Source organism: Rutidosis leptorrhynchoides, chromosome 10 (genome assembly GCF_046630445.1).
Source record: "Rutidosis leptorrhynchoides isolate AG116_Rl617_1_P2 chromosome 10, CSIRO_AGI_Rlap_v1, whole genome shotgun sequence".
Lineage (NCBI taxonomy): Eukaryota > Viridiplantae > Streptophyta > Magnoliopsida > Asterales > Asteraceae > Rutidosis > Rutidosis leptorrhynchoides.
Window position 1 is genome coordinate 41148010 of NC_092342.1, and position 10326 is coordinate 41158335.

Sequence of the window (10326 nt, forward strand, 5' to 3'; positions counted from 1 at the left end):
ATGACTATGAAAATTTAGATCCTTTAGGAAATTGGATCTTTATGAAAACATTTGATCTTTTGAAAATACATTCTAGCTTTTACCCAAGATAAGTTTTCCGGAATAACCCTTCATCGGTGTTTGCAAAATGTTTTTGTGGGTTTTGTGGGTTTGAGATTTGAAAATTTTAGCTCAAAACTTATGGTTTTGTGTCACTCACTTGCTAACCTTGTATTAGGAAAGCAACACGCCCAATTTACTTGCTCCGTATATTACCTTTCGATAAACTACCGTCCGGTTGTAAAGGAAAGCGTTGAGCAAGCAACTGTTAAGGCAATGTCAAATGACATGCTTTTGATTATGGTCCACAACGTGTCGGATGCAATTACTATCCTTTGTAGGAGCAATAGTAAAGATCACCCTATAATTTTTCGGTCTGGCACAAGGTCCTATCTTCGACCATGCTATGTAACCACTGTTCTTACGGTTGACACCCGATTTGGTTCAGGTGACCTAATGAATTCCAGGTGAATTCCTAGGATTTTACGTTCAATGGTAATGAACGCATTGAAAATAGGTTTTTAGAAAATAAATCGATTTTAATTTTGATCAAAATATTTTCTCGTTCAACCTCGAGTTTAGATATCATCGAATTCCATGAGTTTGTAATTCTCAATCTTTAAGGTCAATCTCAAGGATTGAGTAATATCAGGCTCAAAAGCTGATTTTTAATCTTTTAAGGAGATTATCCTTTCTGGGGATCTGATTCATTAGTCTTATAAGCTAATTTGCATGGTGCCCCCATTGTACGAGACATATCCTCTCATGGTTAGGATAAGTCTGACCACTTGGCGACCCTGTTTGATGCTGAGGTCCATGGATTTCCAGCTGATTTTCTAGAAAACTTTTCAAGGTTTTTCGTAGACTCTACAACTGGTCTGGACGACAACTTCCTGACCTAAATCAAGAAGCGCGTGTCTTTTTCTCGGAAGACTTTACTTCCTTTTAAATTTCATTTATATTACAATAAACTGGGTAAAACTGATTAATATCGTCCAAAACAAAAGTATCTTCAATTATTTGTACAAAAATATGTGATATATGTTTTAAATAACTTGGTAAATTTTTCCCACACTTGGCTTTTATTTTTCTTTCTTTGCCTTTTTATTCTCTTCTATTCCATTTAAAATGAATTCAAGCATTTTGGGTTGTTTTTCAATTTATGCCCTTTTTGAGGTAACAATAATTTCGGTGTTAACACCTAGTTTTATCGTTCATAAATATGCATAAACATGATTTTGAGTTCATTTAGTTAAAAAATTTTAAAAATTTTACTAGAAGTGGGTAGTCAGTATATAAGACTAGGGCTGTTCTTTATTATCAGAGAGCACTAGATTCTAATACAACTACTGCTTTACTAGTATTTTAACGGTGGCTATTAAACCAAGTGTATAAGTCAAATGTTTAAAACCGAAAGAATTTAATCTCTTCCCACACTTAAGATCTTGCAATGCCCTCATTTGTAAGAAATCAGTAACAATTTAAATTATTGAGGGCGATTAGCGTAGAAAAATGATTAAATTTTACCAAAGTTTCCAGACATATTGTTGTTTGTTTGAATGATAAATGGTGCACATCATTTGTTCATTCCTACAGTTGTTATATCACATTTGTTTTTCGTCTTGTCCTCAAAATTAATAGGTTTTGCTGAACTTAATGCCAGTCTTTGAAAGTGCGATGTTTTACCCTGTTTTGTACATAAGATAAACTACAAACATATATATATATATATATATATATATATATATATATATATATATATATATATATATATATATATATATATATATTGTTGAAGTTGGGTATATCGCCCCACGTTCAAAAATTATTAAAATGTAATAATAAAAGTTAGAAAATTATAAAAACTATTACAGTATCAAAAGAAGTATTAAAAGTATAAAATTACAAGTTACAAAATAAATAAAAATAGGAATAAAATAAAATTACGGTTGATGAGGATGGTTCCAGTAGGGATTCCATTCATAGCCGTAAGTGCTGTAGAATGCTTGAGCTGGGTTATATGTAGGGAGCGGTGGTCGGGTCTGTATAGTCCAGGGAGGAAATATGGCCGGTTGAGTAGGAATATAGTTTGTATTTATGTAGGCACAATGGCTTATGATTTGGCTTTGATGATATTGCCAATCTGCAAATGCTCGTTGTCTAGCCATTTCATACTCATTTTGGGCCAATAAAATTTGCATTTCTGTCATCTGATTCCCTCCTCCCGCATTAATTTGCTCCTGATCTCTTTCTACCTGTGGATGCGTGCCATCGTATGGTACTGCAGCGTTATGTCATTTCTTTAAAACCTTTGCACCATGATACACGCGTAAATCTATTCTATTACGGGGTTATGGTACTGCAATTAATAATCCCCCTGACTTCTATCCACATTGAGATACTCAGCAATTAAAGTAATAAAGATACCACCTCCTATTATACTATTAGGCCGCATACCCCTAACCATAATCGATAAGTAATAACCCATACAATAAGGTATGTTCACAATGCTCTGTGGGTCTCTAATACACATGAGGTAAAATAGATCATTTTCATTTACCTTTTCTTTATTCCTACCTCGCTGTGTAATCGAGTTTGCTAAATACCTATGGATTACTCTTAGCTCAGCTCTATTAATATCAGTATAAGAGTGAGTTCCCCCACGAAATCGGTTATGGCTAGTCATTCTACTCCATATTCCATTCATGTCAAAATTTTCATCAACCCTTCTACCATTAATTATCATTGACAATCAGAAGATGCTAGTTCCTCAGGCGTATATATACACAAAGCCTGAGCCATATCTAATAAAGACATATGGCGCATCACACCTCCTAACAAAAATCTAATAAAACTCTGATCGGTTAAACTAGATACCTGATCATTTATTTCAACACTACTTAATAATTCTACACACCATTCTCTATATACAGGCCTACGTATGGTGAATAAACGTTCCCAATCGTTAAAAGTAGAATTACCATACCTTTGGTAAAGTAATTCCCTGATTCGTTCGGCTAATCCCACTGTTTCTAACGGTTCCCAATCTATCACCCTGGGCACTTCAACATCCTTAGACTGAAGAATGTGTAAGTTCCTCTGATATTTTGGATAATCTATCCAACGTCTGTCAAATCTTAAATTAGGGTGTAAATCTGCTTCATGTATATTTGAATATGAAATGACTTAAAGAGGTAGATTTTGTCTGTATTGGTCGTTAATCTCCGGTTCGTCTGCATTCTCAGGAGGAGCATTGTGAGCCTGGGAAGCAGATGAAGATTCACCCCTTTCAGTCTGCAAAACACATTAAACACAATTTTTGTGCATCCAAATATGCATTGGTGTTAGCAAAATCATAAATCAATGTTAGGTACCCGAGAAGGAGTAAAACGTGTTTCCTAGCCTTAAGGAGGATCCTTTATACGAGGGCTATATAAAGGATCCAAGGCTCCCTAGATTAGCTAAGCTTAGCCACTATTATGTAGAGATTTTCAAGAGAGCCGTGGAAAGTCAATCTTGACTGATTGACTTTCTCTCTCAAATTTAATGGCTATTCTTCACATTCATTGATATTCATGTGTCAAGGGTCCTATCAATTGGTATTAGAGCCATACATTCAATGAACCGAATGGTGATCCTATGAATATTAATGAATATTTTCCCTCCACCTTCAAACCTTTAAACCAAAACACATACATCTTCAACATATCTTCAACCAAACCTTCAAATCTTCATCATGACGATATGAAGATCTTCGAAATTTTTTCGAAAAATTTTTCGATACTGAATCTCAACAACACACAAACACAACTAAATGAGATTCATTCGATACCGAATCTCATTTACCGAATCTACACCGAAATATATCCAAATCACAAATCAATTACACAAAACACAAGCATCAAAACACTAAACACTAACTGTATCATTTTATCATTTCAGATTCATAAAACAATAAATCAAATTCAGATCTAATATTACTGCTACAGTAACTTCACGAGTCCTATGTTCATCATGAGTTTCCACTCTCAAATCATTCAATGATGATTCAATTTACAAATTGATCTGAGATTCGTGTTCTTCTAAAATATCATAATCTTCGTGCATCATGAATTTAGATTATCAACAACAGATTTCGATCATTTAATCTCGTGTTCTTCGTTTTACCGAAAACATGAAGATCGATGACTTTGGAGTGATTTACTCAATCATTTTTCGATCTAAAAACTGTTTTGGAAGCCTCCTCACTTGCTTATGCTTCGTCAATTATTATATCGGATGGAGATTCATCACCGTTGCCAAATTCATAAAGTCAAAGTTATGCTCATAAAGGTCAACTACGAATTATAGGCTGTGTCTGAATCAATTAATAGATCACGAGTGTTTGTGGATGCATTTGCAACATATTTCATGTAGGATTCAACTTCTAAAACAGTCCGGATTTTGATTTTTGATTTTGGTGTTCATAAGCTGAAAAATCGCACTGTTCATCATCGAAATTCAATGTTTCTATTGTTTTGATCGCAATTGTTTCTTCAGATGTTTTAGTCGCTGCTTCAGTGCCCTGTTACACGTGATTTGAAGATCTAATTCGCACAGATTGATGATGATGACGGTTACAGTAAAGATGAACACATTCGGTATCGGTCTCTTTAATTTTGAATTTCAATCGGTATTGTTCATGCGTCTGATTCGGTATTGGCTATAATTATGATTTCGGTTTGAGATTCGAAGATCAAAAGTTTTGTTACTAGATTAGATTCATTCGGATGATGACTTTGATTTGTTCAATGTTGGATGAATATGATGGTTTGAATACCGAATAACACATTCGGTTATTTGGTTACTGGTACAGTATTGGATTCGATATTGGATTTATGCTTATTGGGCTAATCTCATTCAGTTTGAAATTGGGCCTGATTACCGAATTTATTAATGGTACCAAATTTATTGGACTAATGTACCATACCGAATTGGGCTTGCACATGTCTTCTTGGGCCTCACAGGCTACCGAATTTAAAATAAGTCCAATAACTGAATCTGGTGGGAATTTTACACATTTAGTCCCTGACAAGTTTCAAGCTTTTGCAAAGGTAGTCCTTTACCGAATCTGACTCACTTTTTGACACTTTTAGCCCCTGACTTTTGACAGAATTTTCAGAGATGGTCCTTTACTGAATATAGCCATCCAAAGCATATTTTTCAACAACTTTTGAGGCTCGGATTCACACGGCTTTTCTCATACGCGTTCTTTATGATATTTTGGAGACTTTCCGAGCACGTCAACCATTTTAAACAATGAAGCTCTTATTTCATGCGAGCATCATTGTGGGGGAGATATAGATATGGTTGATGTGCGTGTGACTTCAATACACGTACGGTATTGGACTCGGACTTTAAATAGACAAAATCAAAGCGTTACTTATTTGACGAGTGAGCAAAGGAAAATGAAAAGAACTTCCACATCCTTAGGGGAGTATTGAGACGTAAGGAACTTTGAAGGAGCCACGTTAAAGCCAAATATATTGATACCGGCAATATATGAATAATTGAGGCTATCAAAGATGTGATGAGTACACACTTGATTGGCCGTATGCCCCATACATTCCGGGGGGAGTTTCTCAAGTTTTTCGAGCTTACTAATCAAGTCAAGTGTTGGGGGGGGGGGGGAGCTAAGTGATTTCAAATAAGATCTTTCTCCATTGGGGTTTAGTCAAAAGCTGGGACTTTAGCAATTTTTCGATAATCGTGCTAAGTTAGAAGATGCTTGTTTCAAGATCGTTCTTAGTTCACTTAGGAAAGCCCAAGTACTTTGAAGGGGGAGATTCTAAGAATTCGAGGTATTCTTCATCAACATGAAGTGATGCAATGATGAATGTCTACCTTGCGCATTCAGCTGTGCAAAATCAAAGACCGTTGAAAGAACGATGACATCAAGTTTTGAAGATTTCAAGATCTTCATCAACGGCCGTACATCATTTGGGGGGGAGTTAGTTAGCAATAGTTGATTCTTTCCTTGTAATGTTGTATGTTTTACTAGAGAGTTATTTTTTGGAAACCTGTCTCACTCCTGGGGGGAGATTGTTAGGTACCCGAGAAGGAGTAAAACGTGTTTCCTAGCCTTAAGGAGGATCCTTTATACGTGGGCTATATAAAGGATCCAAGGCTCCCTAGATTAGCTAAGCTTAGCCACTGTTATGTAGAGATTTTCAAGAGAGCCGTGGAAAGTCAATCTTGACTGATTGACTTTCTCTTCAATTTTAATGGCTATTCTTCACATTCATTGATATTCATGTGTCAAGGGTCCTATCAATCAAAACAATCATAATGACATGTTTAAATAATATTAAACTTATACACAATTTCATAAAATTAATAATTCTACACTTTTACAAATAAGCATATATGACAATGTATACAATGTTCATAAGCATTCAACTCAAATAACATGTCAGAATAATCATTATTAGGTACTAGACAAGTTTCAAATGGCATTCATATCAAAATAACCTAGTTCATGCTTTTTTGACTTAAAAAGTTCACTTTGATGTTCAAAAATCATGTTTAGGATCAAAGTTTTGATCAATTAGCAATCTAAACATGTTACACTACTTAATTAAGCATGAACTAACAACAAAATTCGGCCATAACCCGTTTATATCAAAAAGCCCCAATTTTACTCAAGATTTGAAGTTTAAGGCTTCTAATCATGTTAAATAGCATCAATCTAGGTTATACAAGCATAATATACAAACAATTTAAGCACAATTAAACTAGAAATCATCAAAATCAAATTAGGTAAAATTATGCTCAAGAACACTATAAATCCGAATTAAATAGTGTTTGGATGTAGAAATTTACCGATCTCCTTGTAAAACTTCTTGGTAGGATTCTTCTCATCGTGATTTTATGAAAGATTTGATGATTTTAGGTGAAAAATCACGTATTTGAGAGTATTTTTTGTGTGTTTTTCGTAGAAATATTGAGATGGGTGTGTTTGGGACTGGTCTGTCGACCAGTTTATCTGGTCTGGAATATCATTGCTCCGCGACTGCGGATGTGGGGTCACAGAAAAATCCGCGACTGCGGTTATTATTATTATTATTATTATTATTTTTATAAATCCTTTAACTATTAAAACAATTAATTAATTAATTTTTTTAAAATTTTGTTTCCTTAGATTGAGGGCGTTTCGGTACGTTTCCCTCGACAAAATTTTAAAATTTGTCTTTTCAAAGTGTTGTTTTAAAAGCAAAGATTTTAGGATTTTTCAATGTTTTTGGCATACTTTAGATCATTAAAATTAAAAATAATGATAATGAAATTTCTCGTCCCGCCCTCGGGTAAAGCAATTTCGGTTCAACGACCTAGTCTTCAACTCACGACGAATTTTAGAAATCAATTTTTTTTAACTTAATGGAATAAAGTAAATATTTGTTTTTAACTTCACACCAAACTTAAATTTAAAATGCATAAAATTTCATATAAATATTACTAATATTTATATACATTAATTTTACAATCTTGCATTTGAAAATTATATAGTTATATATTTTAAAAACAAGATAAAAATGAAATAAAAATCTTTTTGGTCTTTTATTCCACTTTAATCAATCAAATATTAACAAAAATATACCCCCCTCTTTTGGGTAAAGTAATTTCGGCTATATTTCCTAGTTTTACTCCTGACGAATTTCTGAAATATTTTGGATTGATTGATTAAAGATATTTATACCTTATGAATAAACGGTAAATTTCGCAGTGATGCATTAAATTTTTGTCTGATATCAATAATTTCGGTTTATTATACCTAATTTTATTGAATATCATTTTAATACTTTATAGCGAACGATTCAGCGTTTATTATCAAAAGGTTAAAAGTAAAAAATAAAATAAAAATGTACATACTTACTTATGAGAAAGAATTCTCAGAGACCTTCTTTAGTCGATTCATAAGAGAGTCGTTCGATTTGGTTTTCCATTGCTACATAAGCGTAACCTCAATTTTTTAATAACTTTTCTTCTAAACATATGAACGGTCCTTCTCTGCATAAAGTAATGAACTCAGTATTGGAATGTGTTTGATTGTTCGAACATTTCCCTTCGTGTGACCATTTTCCGCATTTATGACATCTTTCAAGGTGTGGTGCTCTTCTTTTTGCTGCGGATTTTGATTTTCCTTTACCAAAATGTGTCTTATTATGATTCTTCCTGAGTTCTTTCCTTACTTCGTCCATTTTGCCTCTTATGAATGATACCACTTCACTCGGGAAGGTGTTATTATTACGTTTAGTAATCATAGCGTGTAGTAGTAGACCATGGTTCAAATCAAAGGAATTCTTCATCTCGCAAAACCTAAAAACACAAAAATTCAGAATGGAGGGAGAAGACTAGTTCTTTAGGGTCAACTAGGGAAAGACCATTCGGATTCCATTCTCGAGAACTACACGAAAATATAAAATCTAACCCTAGACAGTATTATATTATCCTTTAAAACAATTGAATCTCCCCACACTTAGTTAGTTGTGGTATCGAAATTGTGATTAACTTCATTATTAACTTCAATTGGAACATCAACAACTTGCATATCTCTGACTTTTGCTTCAAGCCATTTGTTGATTTCCTCTGTAAATTCACAAATTCAATTAACATCACCTTTTCTTTAGGCGAAAAATTGGATACTAATCTGTTACATAACTTAAAGTTCCCCTTAATCCTAGCATCTTGAATCTGTTTATAAAGTTTCTTCGTTGAACTGTTAAAAACGGGTTCATCTAATTTCGTATCAACAACGGGGTTCTTTGTTATCAGGTCATCATTGGGTGTTGCTTCATCTTCCCCACACTTAGGCATTTTTATTGGTTCAACCGTTTTTGTTGGTGAAGATTGAAACTTTCGATTCACAAAGGTGATCGATTTGTCACCATCTCTTAGTGTCATTCTACCGGGTGTTTAATGGTTTGGTCAAATAATTGAACACCTATTTTGGTTGGTCTTAATTTACCTACACCTAATCTTTTGTATAAGGAAAGAGGCATAACATTTGCACTTGCTCCTAAATCTGCTAGCCCATTATACATAGCACCATCATTCAGCAAGCAAGAAATGATAAATTCACCTGGGTCTCCTACTTTAGTAAGTAGAGTTGGTTTGTTAACCTTTTTCGGGTGATCTTTTCTTGGTCCTTTCACTTCTACTTGAACTTCTTGTTCATATTTTTCTTCGTTTCTTAGAATGGGAGGTTTATATAGAAATTCTTCTTCATCACTCCAATTTGAAATCTCTCCATCTCCCACTTTTGGTTTTTCACAAGTTGTTGAAAAAATATTTATGTTTTCATTCTGAGGGTTTTATTTGGTGGTGAAACTATGAGTGACTTCATTGTCAACTTCCATCGGATCATGTATGTAATGTTTAAATCTATGACCATTTACTTTAAATTCAATTCCATTTGAATTTATTAACTCTATTGTTCTGTTCGGGAAAACTCTTTTGACTATGAATGGTCCAGACCTTCTTGATTTCAATTTTCCAGGAAATAGCTTGAATCGTGAATTGAAAAGAAGAACTATGTCTCCTTCCTTAAATTCTTTTGAACTTCTGATTCTTTTATCATGCCATTTATTCGTTCTTTCGTTATAGAATAACGAATTTTCATATGCATCATGTCTTAATTCTTCTAATTCATTTAATTGACTTAACCTTAGACGACCGGCTTCATGCAAATCAAGATTACATGTCTTCAAAGCCCAAAATGCTTTGTGCTCAATTTCTACTGGAAGGTGACATGCTTTTCCGTAAACGAGTTTAAAAGGTGTGGTGCCAATTGGAATTTTGTAGGCTGTTCTAAAAACCCAGAGTGCATCCTCCAATTTCATGGACCTTTCCTTCGGATTTGATCCTACGATTTTCTCTAGAATACATTTTAAAGCTCGGTTGGTATTTTCAACTTGTCCACTTGTTTGTGGATGATAAGAGGTTGAGATTTTATGAGTTACTCCATATCTTTTGAGAACTTTCTCAAGTTGATTGTTACAAAAATGAGTACCCCGATCACTTATTAAAGCTTTCGGTGTTCTAAACCTTGCAAAAAGACGTTTTAAGAAGTTGACTACAACTCGTGCATTGTTAGTTGGGAGAGCTTGTGCTTCCGCCCATTTAGATACATAATCAATGGCAACGAGAATGTAGAGATTATTATGAGATTTTGGAAATGGACCCATAAAGTCAATACCCCAAACATCGAATACTTCACATACTTAAATGACATTTTGTGGCATTTCATCA